Here is a 14,753-nt window from a genome sequence, read left to right on the forward strand (position 1 = left end):
CCGCGCGAAAGCACGGTCTCGCCAGAGACCTATTGTCACCGGCTCAGCTTCCCAGGAGACAAGAGATGGCCACGCGCATAATCGGATCGGAGCGGGCTGCGCGCGCACATCTCCTGTCCCCTGGGAAGCTCTAACACACACACAGCCACACCTCCCCCTGCTTACGCATGCGCACACACAGTGACACACATACGAGCACACATACACGCACGCACACACACGAGCACACAAATACAGACACACACCACACCACCCCAGCCCGCCCGCCGCCGCCCCCACACACACACGAGCGCACACACGCACACATACAGACATTTCCCCCCCCGCCGCCGCCCCCGCCCCCACACGCACACATACAGAGAGACCCCCCCAACTAACCCCACTCACCGCATCGCCGAACTCTGCAGCCTCCGCAGGGCTCTCCCTCGGGCATGGGAGCCCCGCGTCACCACTGCTCCTCTCTGGGCCAGCCACTCCGTGGGCGCGAACTTCAGAAGACGGAAGTCCCGCCCCACGGCGGGTTTCGTTTTTGCTCACGTATTGTTTTTTTAGATTCAGATTCCCTCCGGGTGCATAACTGCAGGCTTGGTAACAATGGCGGAAAAGCAAACACCCTGGACGTCAATGTTGATAGTTATGATTGTTTAATGAATTGTGATTAACGCGAGGCAGCAGAACATACATTAATGCATTTTTTTTATTAGAAACAACATAGCCTGCCCCAATACTTTCGATTCTTCCTCGATTTCAGTTCATACTTTATTTGTTGAAAGGCAGTGAAAAGTTTGAATATTAAAGGATTTAGAGATGTTTTTACTTCTAATACTGGCTACGACTATAACCACATGCAACCATTGCAGTTTTATTAAATGTGTTCTATTTTCCAGTCACGCGCATGGCATACTGTTCACCCAGAGCTGCAGCTCCTAGTGTTTGTGGCAGTTTTTGGCCCATCAGCTTGATTTTTGCAAGACTCGTACCACAGCAAGTTACTCTTGGGCAGGAAGCTTGTGTCTTGATTGCCTGACCCAAGCTTCCTGTGTAGCAGTTTCAAGTCTCAACTCCACTCTCAAAGATTCAGCTTTCAGAGTGAAGTACAAGCTTTGATCCAGTGCTCATTCATTAACAGCATATCACCGAAGAAAACTAACAAGCAGGGCATGGTCAGTCTTTCTCTTTGTTTCCATCTGTAGTTGTCGACTGTTAAATTATGTGCGTTTGTGTGGTGTTTTTTTTGCCATTTCTTTGGTCTTGTGCATTTTTCGGCAGTCCGGTGACTTTACATAGGGCCCTTTAATACCATAGCAAACCGTAGCCTCGTTCTGCTGAAGATATAGTATGGATTTCATGTTCTGGTTACATGCACCTCGAAACTTTCAAACGGTCGCTTTTATTTAATCAGAGATCGCTTGCTGAACCTGTAGATGCTAAAAAAAATGTTGCTTTTGAATGCAGCCTTTAATTGGGGCTTGTAAACATGGTTATCCTTCTATTATGCGCTGAATCGAGAAATGCTGTGTTCCGCCAGGAGGGTTAAGTGACATGATTGCTTTAACATCTTTCGGGACTGCAACTAAATGATGATAAAACTTTACGCTGATCACTTAAAACTGACGTGTGTTGCTCGTTTCTGTTAAAAACACGGATTTGATTACGACTTTGTCTCCTACAGGGGTAGACTTTCGGACGAAATGAAACACAAGATCAGTGAAGGCTAAAATGCAGGTAATTCTTAGCTCTTTATTATGGAGGGTGTGAGGATTGCCCGCCCTAAAATATAACCTGTCCTCTAATGCCAAATCATGGCCTGTGACCCGGGGCAGTGAAGGGTGGTACAACGCTTGTCAATTAAGGCAAAGTGAAATGATGGTTTGAACATCTTTCGGGACAGACAACCAAATGGTGATAAAACTTAACGCTGATCACTTTGCCCTTCACCCCCGGGTCCAGGTAACACATCATACTATGCATGTCGTAATTATGGGTGGTAATGAAGTAGGTATTTCTAGGGCATTTAGCGTGAGCAGTGCATACTGAGTGAATATTTTAGTGTGAACGACTGCAGTGGCTTTCCTAGTTTGTATTTTCTGAGCACGGTTAGTCTGTCACTCAATACTTCAGCGAAGAAATGAGCTGTACTCTATCGTAACCCCCCCCCCCCCTTGAAACAGGGTGGTGGGGGCAAACGGGTCTATTAAAGATAAACATATAATTCTCTGATGCTTGCCTCAGTGGTTCGCAAATTTGGTGCTGTCGGTATTTCATACTTATGGGGGCATTTAGGTTTCTCTGGCTACAACTGTTACTGTGCCCTGTGTTGACCTAAACGTGGATAGCATTGGCCTGTGGCTAGGCAAGCCTCAAAAATAAATTCATGGAAAAGTGACATTGATCCCCATTACATTATGGGGTGTTGTAGGTTTCCGAAGGTGAACTGAGCCTAATGTAAAGTAGTTGCTTAATGGTACCAGTGCAGAATAACTGTTGATCCCAGATCTGCAGCAGCCATAAAAGCTTGGTTTATTAAATTAAATCCCATCCGTAGGTTTAACACCTAGAGTAAATAAAGGGGCAGTGATTACCGTATCACTAGGTAGCTCCTTCAGCTCGACTAGACTTTTGAGGCCAGCCCCAGAATTGGCATGTTCATACTGTGTAGCAACACAATTTATAATTGGCTCTTAAGCACCTCGGAATATCCTTGGCAGATGTCCGGTTGACGAGATATGTGCATTCTGTAATACTCATGGGCATTTACCCAGTTGCTAGTATTGGGCGTTAATAATTCATAAGGTATCGTAGCTCTGTGCAGCCTCACTTGAACCACGTTTTTCCTGCGTACATCCCGGATCTGCAGCAGCCATAAGCATCGTTTATTAAATTGAACCCCATCCGTAGATTTTTTACAGCAATAGAGATGCGGTGTTTAGCGCTTAACTTTTGCTAGGTAGCTCCTTCACCTAGACAAGACTTTTAAGGCAAGCTAAAATTGGCAATTTATACTGTGTATATTGTGTGTATCAACTTTAATTGGCTCTTCAGTACCTCTGAATATCCTTTAAACGAGCTTCATGTTTATGGGGTTATGAGACGCTTTGCAAGTATAAGAGCCAGGTCTGCGAATCATGCCTATACTTTATATTCCTTGGGTGTGGGTAAAGCCCCAGTAGACAGCTCTTTGCTGTGTTCCATGTTTGCCCGCCCACCTATTCCTCCAGTGCTTGTTTGCTTTTTGTGTTCTTATTTAAAATACGCTGCCTGAAATTGCTGCTAGCAGAGCATCATCAGTACCTTGGATCAGCACTGTATGAATTTCACATTGAAGGCTGCGGCAGTGTTATGGCACAGCACTACCAACTGCCAGCCTTCCTGCCCCTACACTGTTACCCCGCTGTGCAGCCACAGGACAGTGGCTACATTGCCCATGTCTGCCCCGCAACATGTTGTTCCTGCCATGGAGTTTTCCCACAGCCGGGTGCAGTTAATAAATACAGGGACCCAAAGATATGTGGCATCAAAGAATAAGAACGGACGTGGTACAGGTAGGCTTTTTAAAATTTATTTATCAGTTTTCACTTTTATATAGCGCAAACTTTACCTGCAGGTATCAGAGCGCTTTAAATCAGCATGCTTATAACAAGCAAGACTAGCACTCTATATTACTGCCAACTTTGCTTATCATAAGCAACAGCTAACCATTCACAAACAATGTGTATTTACCAATTGCAAATTAAAGAAAAAAAATTAATGCAAAGCATTGTCATTTACAATGCCAGTAACTCGAACTTTAATGCTGCGAGACCTATTGCATTGCAAATGCTTGTTATCTTTGTAGAAAACCTAGTGTTGCCAGGCCCAAATCATGGTGATGAAGATTGTACTATAGCTATGCAAACTGAGCCAAAAGCAACCCTTTCCACACTTGGTTCTCAGTGTTGTGAGGGTGACCACTAACTCTCGGATAATCATTCAACAGCAGGGGACGGGAGCTAAAACTCAAAAGTCAAGTAACAGGCACAATAATGAACTGTCGAACTTAGCACTTCTCGTTTGTTGAAAAGAAAATATCAGAATCGTGCAGCAAAACACAACACTACCCACTTTAAATGAGGTTTAGGTACAGGGTTATATACCCACTACAGAATCTAATGGAATTACGATACCTTAAATGGTGTCCGCCATCTCCGTGCTTCTCTCTTGTACGACTCAGGCAAAGATATGGGAACAAGCACAGACTAGTGTCCTGTGTAGTTCACTAGCGTTTACTCAAAGACTAGCCCATAATTCCACTTAATTAACCTAGTTTATTAGTTGTGTAACCCAATAAGTTTGTACTAACAAAGTTTAGTGTTTTAGCACTAAACGGTTCTGCATTCAATCCATACAAGAGTCGATGTATATTGTTACAGTTTTAGCAATGACCATTTTCAAGTTTTTCACACATTTTCACCCTTTTGGTACAAATAGGAGTGTCAGTAAAGATGGATAAGGGCAAGACATCTGGGTATTAAGAGATTACACCCAAATAATTCCTAGCAAGGCATTCCAATCTTCTGATGTATTCAAGACCTTGTTGACTGGAGCACATTATGTTTTGACAAAAGTGTGGCAATATCTCTGCCACTCTGTAGACTCTGAAATGCTTTGAACACTTGCCAACTAAAATCTTTCCCAGAGTTCTTGCGTTCTTTATAATGGGACACAAGTGGTTAAATAATGTTTTTAAGTTTTTGTAGAAGGAAAGTTAGCAGGAACCAACTGGTCCGACAAAAACAGCCTCTGAGAAACACAAACATGGGTGGTTCCAGCGCCTGGTATATATGACAATGCCTCTTGATACACTTGGTAACAAAGTTGAAAAGAGGATTATGAGTAGTAACCCAAACCAATGAATTATCAGAATCTTTTGGCTGAGGCGTGAATAAGCTCTCCCTCGGGCAGCACCAAGCAATACCAAGTACGAGCATGGGTAGCACCAAGGACTGAGCTGTTGAGTTAAACTCTGTCTCCCAATTTAATGCACGCAATTTAATGCAACAGATGGGTGTTAGAAACGGAATTTCGGGGATGCACCCTGTCCAAGCAGGTACCACAATCCTAGTCCGGGTAAATTACAATACAAACTAAATTATCCTGTGCTTACCCTGTGGCAGTGTGGCACAGAGAGCAGGCAGGCTTGACTTATAAGCATTGTGTAAAGTATTTGTACCACACTTCAACCAGTAAAACAGTGAAAACACCACAAAAAGACTCCACACCAGGTTAGAACAATAGATAATGATTTAAAAAATAAATAAAACAAGACCAAAATGACAAAAATCCATCAAGTATAAGTCAAGCTATTGATTTTTCAAGAATAAATGTCAAAGTAGCATTTAGAAGCAATAAGCGTTTAAAGGCATAATCTGGTCACGCTAGACTGGGGCAAAGTCAAAAGTTCTGACTGACTGCTATGGAGCGGTACAAAAGGGGGTGGTGATGGACGGAGCATCTGAATCAATCAAACACTCACACCCAGTCAAAAGATCTGGGTTTAATCCATCACCGTACTTTAACCCACTCTGCCACCCCAGTTCAGACATGGCTATATGCAAATCAGTCTGACCCTGTGCCTCATGGGAACAGTCCAGCCCGAACTGCCAAGCCATGTCTTCCCTGGACCGGAAGCAAGCTTCGGAGGACCGGTTTCTGGCATTCCAGCCGTCTTCAGCCCGGCTTGCCTGAATCCAGTGGCAAAGTGAGCAAGGGACTCACGTCTGAGCATACCCTGCCACACTTATGGTGGCCAAAAGCGGTACAAAAGGGGGTGGTGATGGACGGAGCATCTGAATCAATAAAACACTCACACCCAGTCAAAATATCTGGGTTTAATCCATGACCGTTCTTTAGCCCACTCTGCTACCCCAGTTCAGACATGGCTATATGCAAATCAGTCTGACCCTATGCCTCATGGGAACAGTCCAGCCCAAACTGCCAAGCCATGTCTTCCCTGGACTGGAAACAAGCTTCCGAGGACTGGTTTCTGGTATTCCAGCCGTCTTCAGCCCGGCTTGCTTGAATCCAGTGGCAAAGTGAGAAAGGGACTCACGACTGAGCATACCCTGCCACACTTATGGCGGCCAAAAGCGATACAAAAGGGGGTGGTGATGGACGGAGCATCTGAATCAATCAAACACTCACACCCAGTCAAAAGATCTGGGTTTAATCCATCACCGTTCTGGCGTGGCAGAGTGGGCTAAAGGACATTACCCGGAATTGGCAAGGACATCCTACGATTGAAAATGCAGACCTCTCTTTGACCCCCTCAGCCAAGGTGATCTGCCAGTACCCCGATGCCAAATCTGAGGAATTTGTCAGTGCCCAGCCAGTCAATGAGCTCTTCAGCTCTGGGGGTGTGGTGTGCGTTAGACCTGGAGACTAAATGCAGTCCTCTGTAGTCCACGCAGAACCGGAGTTCTGGTTTGGTGCCCGGTGATGCAGCCTTTGGTACCAACACCAAGGGGCTAGACCAGGGACTGCTGGCGGGCTCAATCACCCCTAATGCTAACATCTTAGAGACCTTCTCCTTGATGCTGGCTCTCACCTTTAAACCTTGTTTTTTACAGGGGGACTTTCTCCCGTGTCCAGATGTGTGAGTCCAGGGGTGAGGGAGAACAGTGAGGCAAACTGTCTCAGCAACTGGTAACAGTCACCTTGCTGTTCTGCCGTCATTAGATACCAAATAGGTAGTCAGGGGAGGGAACTACTCTCTCCTCAGTATCCATGCCAACAACCAGACTGTTGTATCCCCTTCCCTAAGTAGACATTGTCTTTACTGTTTCAGTGTAAATCTAGGCGGTCCCAAGTGTTGCTTATTCGTCTGTGCAGTGTTTGTTCTCAGAGGTTGTCCTCCGATTTTAGAAAACCCTTGTGTCTGCAGCTCTGCCAAGGCCCTCTCCCTATCAGTGATCTCCCTCTGGAGCTGTCTCCCAACACCATAAGTCAGACCTAGGCATGTTCCCCTCAAGACAGCCTTCATCGCCTTCCACTCATTAGCTCAACGTGTTGTAGAGCCCCAGTTGATCATCATATAATCTGACAGTGCCCACGAAGGCGACGCCTTCCCTTCAGAGTCCTCTAGGATGTCCGCGGACATTCTCCAGAAGCAAAACTCTTCTGCCGGTCCACCCCATATCACAACACAGTTGACCAGTGCTTGATCAGACAGGAACTGTGCAATATGTGTCACCACAACATCATCCAATCTTGGGATGTTAGCCATCAATATCCTGTCCAGTCTACTATGGGTACAGTGTGTAGTCAAATAGCATGTGTAGACATGCTGAGTTGGGTGAACCAGCCTCTAGAAATCATAAATCTCCAGCTTGTGTATTACCCCTTGTAGGGCTTTTGTCATTTGGAGTTTTGTACCCGCTCTGGGGGGGTCCAATATGCTATTAAAGTCTCCCAATCACAGAATGGGCGCTCCTATATATTGTGCAATTAAATTACATATGTTAAAGTAAAACAGGGGATCCTCTGTGTTCGGTGCGTATGTGTTTAGTATAATTACTTTCTGGCCATCCAGCTCCCCTTATTGTACACATACTGTCCGCCAACATCTGCCTCTAAATAGATAAGGGTGAATGGATTTCCAGGTACCACCCTAGTCAACGTGGCCCCAGCATATGTAGAGTAGGAGGAATGGTACACTTGGTCACACCGCTTTTTAGCTAAGCGCATTGCGCCTGAGTCATCCACGTGTGTTTCTTGTAAGCATCCTATGGTTATTTTATGTCTTTTTAAATGAGATAGTACTCTATTCCTCTTAACATACATTCCAAGTCCCCTGACAGTATCTTAAGGTCCGGTTCCATCCAACTGTCTTCTGCCCCCCCCCCCCAGCCCACTGTCCACTTCAACTGTCCGCTGCCGATTATGAAATTGATACACCCAACTCATAACTCAAACTTCCCCTCCCCAACCCATGGGCATGTATAGTACAACTGATTACCCATAAACGTCCACTTCCTGCTGGTGTCAGGGCAAATACTGCAACCCAATCGGCCCAACAGGGACCAACAAACGTATCGTAACAATCAGCTCCCCGGCCAATCACTCTTTTCTGTTTAAAGTGTATAGGCCCTAAATTACTGCCTTGTCACTTCCCTCATCTACTAAGTACGGCACACCTGAACTATCACTCCGCGGGCATCCTCCAGTACAGGTGCTTGTTGCATCAATGTTGGGCTTTTGGCCCGCATCATACCGAAGCCACAAACCATGTCCCATCCAATCCCACACAAGCACTCTAGCGCCACACAGTTGCTCCTGATAACAACTTCAGGCGTTCTTACATCACCATCTCCCAGTAACATCGCCAATATTGTGTCTTGTATACAGTCCAGGGTGGTGTTCAACGACAAAGGAACTTTCCAATCTGTGTTCTTCAAAGGGTTTTCTTCCTATTGTGTTACCCAGGCTTCCTTGTCCTCCAGTTGCATGGTTCAGTGTCCTCTGACCGTGACCGTCTCCCGAGGGTACTGTGTTAGCCTCATTACCAGCCAAGCCAATTTGATGATGCAGTCTTTTAGTGTGGTACCCCATCTTTTACATTGGCTGTGTAGTTTTTGTGGGGGCAGCACATCACCTCGAATTTCCAACCATTCTCACACTTCCTCAGGTGTGTCAAAGAAGCGCACCTTCCCCAGAGACAGTACTTTCAGTTTTGCTGGATACAGAAGCATGTACTGGAATCGGAGGGCCCGCAGCTTCTGTTTTACCCCTATGAAGGATTTGCATAAGTCATGCACCTGTTTAGAGCAGTTCGGGTATATGGTGATTTAGGCACTGTTATAGTGTAGGTCAGGGTGTTCCTGTGCTGCCCGAAGTATAATATCCCTGTCCCGGTAGTTGAGGATCTTGGCGATTATCGCACTCGGTGGAGCTCCCGGGAATGGCAGTGGCACCAGCGCCCTATGAGCCCTTTCCACTACAAAGAATTCGCAGAGTTCTCAAGGGCGGAGCTCTGTGCGGACCTAGTTCTACAGAAATTGTTCAGCCGATCAGGAAATCCCAGGACGCAGATATTGTTTAACTGTGGCCTGTCTTCCGCATCTTCTGCCCTCCATATTGAGGCTCTTGTGACGGTGTACATCTGTGGCATTTGTTGTTTGAGAGTGATTACCTCCCCCTGTAGGTCAGCGATATAACCTTCCATGGTTGTTACTTTGTCCTCCACTTTGCCCAAGTATGCTTGGAGCAGATTCACGTCAATACATACTGTTCGTATTTGTTGTTCCAGCGCTGATCTGGCACCATGTGCCTATCCATTTTTGCTGGGGCCCATTTGTTTTGTAAACCCCTGCGTGGGAGGTCGTGGAGAGGTATATTGGGTGATTGTGTTTGTAGAGGCAGCAGCACCGCCTTGTTTTTACCTATGTTATGTGTACTCTGAGGAGGGTGTCTGTAGGAAGCAAGTCACTCACCGCCACCGGGTGCCCCTCCCCAGTTTATACTTCTGAGTACTTATTTCAGTATCTTGACAGCGTGGATTCAGCACACAGCGTCCCTGCGAATTTCAACCTCAGTCATGCTGCAATCAGTCTCTTCCACTTCACCCAGATCTTGTGATCTCACAAGCCTAGGTTACAACTCAGATTTTTTTTTCACACCAGGGATATTTATTTTCTGTATCAGACAAGCTCTTGCTGGTGTGCGAGAGCAGATATAAAATTGGATCTCTCCCTGGCTTATAAGGCTCAAGCATAGCACATAATGTCACAGGGCTAACATCTACTGTACAAAAATCTGGATCAAAATACTTTAGATCTGCTGATCAAGACACATCTTCCTTGATTCCCGTGAATGCCCTTTTTGAAGATGTTGTCCCTTTTGACTATTTGGCCTTTCCTAGTCAATTCTAAAGTGCAGCATTAATGGTAGCATAATCTTTAACCCCTTCGCTGCTCATGACGAGCTCAGCTCGTCATGAGGCACAGTGGAGCTGTGCTTATGACGAGCTGAGCTCGTCATGAACAATGGGGTTCTAGTAGGATCAGCACAGGAGGGGAAAACCATTAGCAGCCAAGGTGTTAATATACCAGGAATAGTAACTAGTCATCTCTAAAACAACATAATTCACACATATCCTTTGGACTAACAGTAAAGTTTAAGGACAAACTTTTTATTGGGTGTAGGTCCTATCACTTTTTTGGGAAATATGTGGCCATTAAAAAGTAGCTCAGACTTGTGAATTTGACATTTTCGCATATTTATCATGAGATTGTTAACACACATCTTTCAGAGAATAATAATGTTCCTCTTGTCACTTCCCAAAAAACAAAATATTACTACAGTTCATAGAATCCATCACTGGCTGTATATTTATTATAACTTCCTGGAGTATTTCAGCAGCTGAATCTATACTAAACTTAAGTCTCGTATAACAGAATAGCCAAAGAAGTGGAGAAAATGTTATGTATCTTGATTGTTCATTATTTTCTAACTTGCTGTACCCTTTGCACAATTCTAACTTTGATAATATGATGGTTCCCTTAAGATTACTAACAATGTCATATAGATGTGGCCCAGGATGTCTCTGTCTCACTCGTACCTATACAGACTCTGATGTTATATCTATTTTTCTTTGTATCTAATTTTGTGGAAGAACCAGTGCTGGACTTTAAGCCTTTATTTCTGTTTCCACTTTGCATATAAGCAGTTGGAACAAGTGTGTTCTTCTGCAAGATACTTGATTGTTTCATCAATATTTAAGCAGTTTGTCTTTTTAATTTTCCAATTTCTTTGACTTGCATGAATATTTAGTTAATATAAAATAAAAATCATAACTATTAGCCTCATTATCTGAGCACTGAGATTGCTTAATAAACATTGACAAGCAACTTCCCCTTTCAAGGCAAGTTTGTTTTCTTACCTTAGTGGATAGGTTTCTACGTGCTAGTTTCCTGCCTTGGAAAGTTTGGGGGAAATTAAAGCTGTGTTTTGCTCTCCGCAGGAAAAAGCTGAAGTTGGATGGAACTAATTATGTCTTCTATTGCATTTTATGATACTTTCAGACACACATAATTTTGCACGGTCCTCCGCCACCAACAACAAAAGAAACTTTTTGAGATACGATCATTCGGTCACCAGACGCTGTTTTCTCTACATGATCTCTTTGTATCAAATGAACTTGCTTAATGTCAATTTGATCATGCATCCCTTGTGTCATACATAGTTGTTCTGTCTGTTCAGAATCGTGTGTGCAGTACTGCTGTAGACTTTCTATTTGTCTGATAAGGTTAATATTTCCTTTTGTTTGTTTTTTCCTTACATCTGACATTCTCATTTGTATCAGTCTGCATTCACTTGCGAAACGGTTTAACTTTCCACATTATTTGCACTGTTGCCCTAGCACTAGACAAGAATTTAAATGTGGAAATTTGATTCACATCTGTAGCACAATCTCATTTCTTTCTGTTTAAAGTTCATTTTGTCTACTTGGTTATCTTTCGTAAACATCCGTTGAATGAGCTGCATTGTTTTCATTCTTTCTTTTTCCCTTTTTGTAGCATGAATAAATAAATAATAAATAAATAAATAAATAAATAAATGCCTCTTTACTTGTGTATCAGTTCGAGCTACTGGTTAGACTATTTGAAAGTCGGAATTTCCTTTCAATAAATTCTTTTTAAAATCCAACAAGTGACATCCTTAAATTATCCCCAACCTTAACCCTTCTTTATAATTGAATAGTTCAAACTCACAGAGCATTACTAGTTTTCTTAACTTTTGCCATATTTTCAACAATGGACAGATGTTCTTAACAATCCATGTTTAAATTATATCTTTAAAAATATACTTTCTCTCTACAGCTCAAACCTCACATTGAGACATTTCACAGGTTGTTTATATGTGTTCTTTTCTTGTTCTGGAAATGTTAGAAGCAGATCCTCTACGTCAAATAAATTAAGCAGCAGATCTTTTGCTTGTTCGTCTGTATACCTTTAATATGTATCCTTTAAGAAAATGTTTGAATCTACTTGTCCATGTTTCTATCTTTGTGCAATGGTTTTCTGGCCCATTATATCAAATGGAAAAAAATCATACTTGAAATATTCTTCTCATCATGTAGATACATTTGATCTGTAACCATATTTATAGCTATTTCACTTTCACCTTCTTCATTCAATATTATTTATTTGAATAATTATTATGTACATTGAGTTTAGTTATATCAGGTGAAATGCCCATCTTCTTGAGGTTAATTTTCTGATTGCCTGACAGTATGAGGATTCGCCTGACTTAAAGATGGCTGCTGAGATCCCAAAAATCTTGCGTTACTTTATGCTGGATTATAAAATAGACGCAGCTGCAGATTCTGTTTCATGCTACCTTCTTCCTCTTCCTGTGTGACCGAATACCGGCCTGTAGGAAGCAAGGCTACAACATGAAAAATGTCAGCTGGTCAGCTGCATTTTAAAGTTACTATGCAATGCTTGAAATAGGCAAGTTATATTGATCGCTCTTGCTTTGTGTCACACTTGACTAGTTTTGATTAGTGCATATCTGTGAGGTAATGCGATTGGAGACAGTTACACAGTTTATTACTGTCCGCTTTATATTATTAGCGCTCTTACTGCTTATATGCCACATGTCTGGTGACTTGCCTCTCCAACATGCAACATGAACAACCTTATATGAGTCCCTCAAAGTTAGTCACCAGTTTGTGGGTGATTCTTTGACGAAAGAGCACACACAGCAAGCTTTAAATCATGTCATTTTTTTAATGTTTGCATAATTCAGAGTTACAATAGACAATCTTAATAACAAAGGTCTATATTAAATACATTGTGGAGACGCCATTAGTATATTCATATAGGCACACACCTTAAACAAGATGAAGCTTGTATTAAAGCTTAGAAACAAAATGCAGAAGTAAAAAAAAGTGCAGGAGAATATTCAGTTACACACACAAATTGATCCCAAATCTTGAGAAATGTTGGGCAAGTGCCAGACCATACAGCAAACAAATTCTCATGTCTTACGCTGCACATTTCTCTAATCCAATCTGAAAAAGAGAGGATTCATTGCAGTAATAAGGACTACGCCACCAACAAAGAAATATAAAACAGTTTTTGATATTTTTACGATATTCTCCTCATTGTATAATGACCCAGCAACACTGTAATAGGAGTTTGAGGAATTTAAATCTGAAATTGACATTCTAGATACTGAAAAATTGAATATCAAAATAATCTAACATAGAGGATAGCCACATAATATTTGACCAATTTGCTGCATCTCCAGATTCACATCTAAAATAATTGCAAGCGCACTCTGAATGAATCATATTTGAAAACAGTGAGGTGAAGTAAATAAACAATTTAAAATAAAATAGCAAATTTTTGAAAATACACCCCTCTTAAAGCAGAAACATTTAACTCATTTATTCCAGACGTCTTGGGATAGAATCATATTTTCCTGTTTAGCTCATTGACTTGAAATATTTAGGAATGTATCTACATGATTGATATTCATAAGATATTTTTCCAATACCCTAGCTTTCTTGCTTCATCTGTGCATTTCAATTAATGACCAGGTCCTTATTTCTCTAAATCAGGCTTGGATCGATAATTTCCAATCTGAGGTATTTAGCATTATATGATCAGCGTAGCCACTTTTTATCTTTCATAAGTGATGCTCAATATCTGTCCAAGTTTCCCCGGCCATTAAAAACATAAGAAAAAAAATCGGTCAATTTTGAAAAACCCATTTAACTTCCATTTAATTATAATTGTTTAACTGATCACAGCCTCCCCCCCCCCAAGTTGCATATCTTTAAGATTCGTTGTCATATTAATGAAGGGAATTGAATAGGTTTCATAAAACTGGGCGTTCTTTTCAGAGAAATATTAAAATGCCCAATACTTGAATTCCTAAGGAGATTTTATTAGCCTAAGAATATCTTAGCAATTTTCTCCTAATGTTAAATTCATTATTTTACTATCAAAATGTACATGCGAGAAGAGCACTTCTGAATTTAAATGAAAACTGGGCATCTTAGACTATTTTTTAAAGAAAAAACGAGCATAACATAAAAAAAATAAAAATGAAATAGAGGCAACATTTTGGTTAAGGCTATTCTACCTAGTAGAGTAAGAGACGCATGTTTCGATTTTAAGAATAACACTTTCTCTTGCATTAGAAGAGGCTTTTTGAAATCATAATGATGGTCTATATTTCCTTGGTAATTAACCCCCAAATAAGGTTACAGCCAATCATGAAAACACCTTTGTAACTCGGGTAATATATGTTCTGGGGAGCATTTACATAACATAATTTCAGTATTATATTTGTTAACTTTATAGCCTGCTAAAATCTAAATAAAAGCAACAAAAACTCTCTTCTGTATTCCCATGAGCTCAGAAATAACATTATATCATAGGCATAGACTTTAATCATTGCCATTTAAAGAAATTGTCGTTGGATTATATTTCTTTAAATAGCTATAGCTATAGCTAACAACTCTATGAAACAGCTATTAAACTGGGGGAGAGAGGGCAACCCTGCCTAAAGCCACGTTTAACTTGAAGAGTACCTGCATCTGTCAATTTTAAAATCAGTCCCTTTATACAAATTGTGAATGATCCTCGCGACCTCAAGAGGAAATTCTGAATTTTTCTGAAATGAAAAGAGGGTTTCCCAGGCCAAGAGGTTGCAAGCCTTCTCAGCATCAAGTACAAAAAACTATAGCTGAGATTTGTAGTATA

General features: G+C 41.9%; 1 protein-coding gene and 2 non-coding genes across 3 annotated transcripts in view; 2 read left to right on the top strand and 1 right to left on the bottom strand.

The window, feature by feature from the left end:
• The window catches only part of LOC147659472 (uncharacterized), a 242,475-nt gene that overhangs the window by 170,708 nt on the left and 57,014 nt on the right, over positions 1–14,753 (bottom strand). The window lies entirely within an intron of this gene.
• On the top strand, positions 1,536–1,606 carry LOC147659473 (small nucleolar RNA SNORD2). The gene has a single exon (XR_015307234.1). It is a non-coding gene; the product is annotated as a small nucleolar RNA SNORD2 (small nucleolar RNA).
• LOC147659474 (small nucleolar RNA SNORD2) lies at positions 1,857–1,928 on the top strand. The gene has a single exon (XR_015307233.1). It is a non-coding gene; the product is annotated as a small nucleolar RNA SNORD2 (small nucleolar RNA).

The sequence above is a fragment of the Lissotriton vulgaris genome, unplaced genomic scaffold (genome assembly GCF_964263255.1).
Source record: "Lissotriton vulgaris unplaced genomic scaffold, aLisVul1.2 SCAFFOLD_3087, whole genome shotgun sequence".
Classification (NCBI taxonomy): Eukaryota; Metazoa; Chordata; class Amphibia; order Caudata; family Salamandridae; genus Lissotriton; species Lissotriton vulgaris.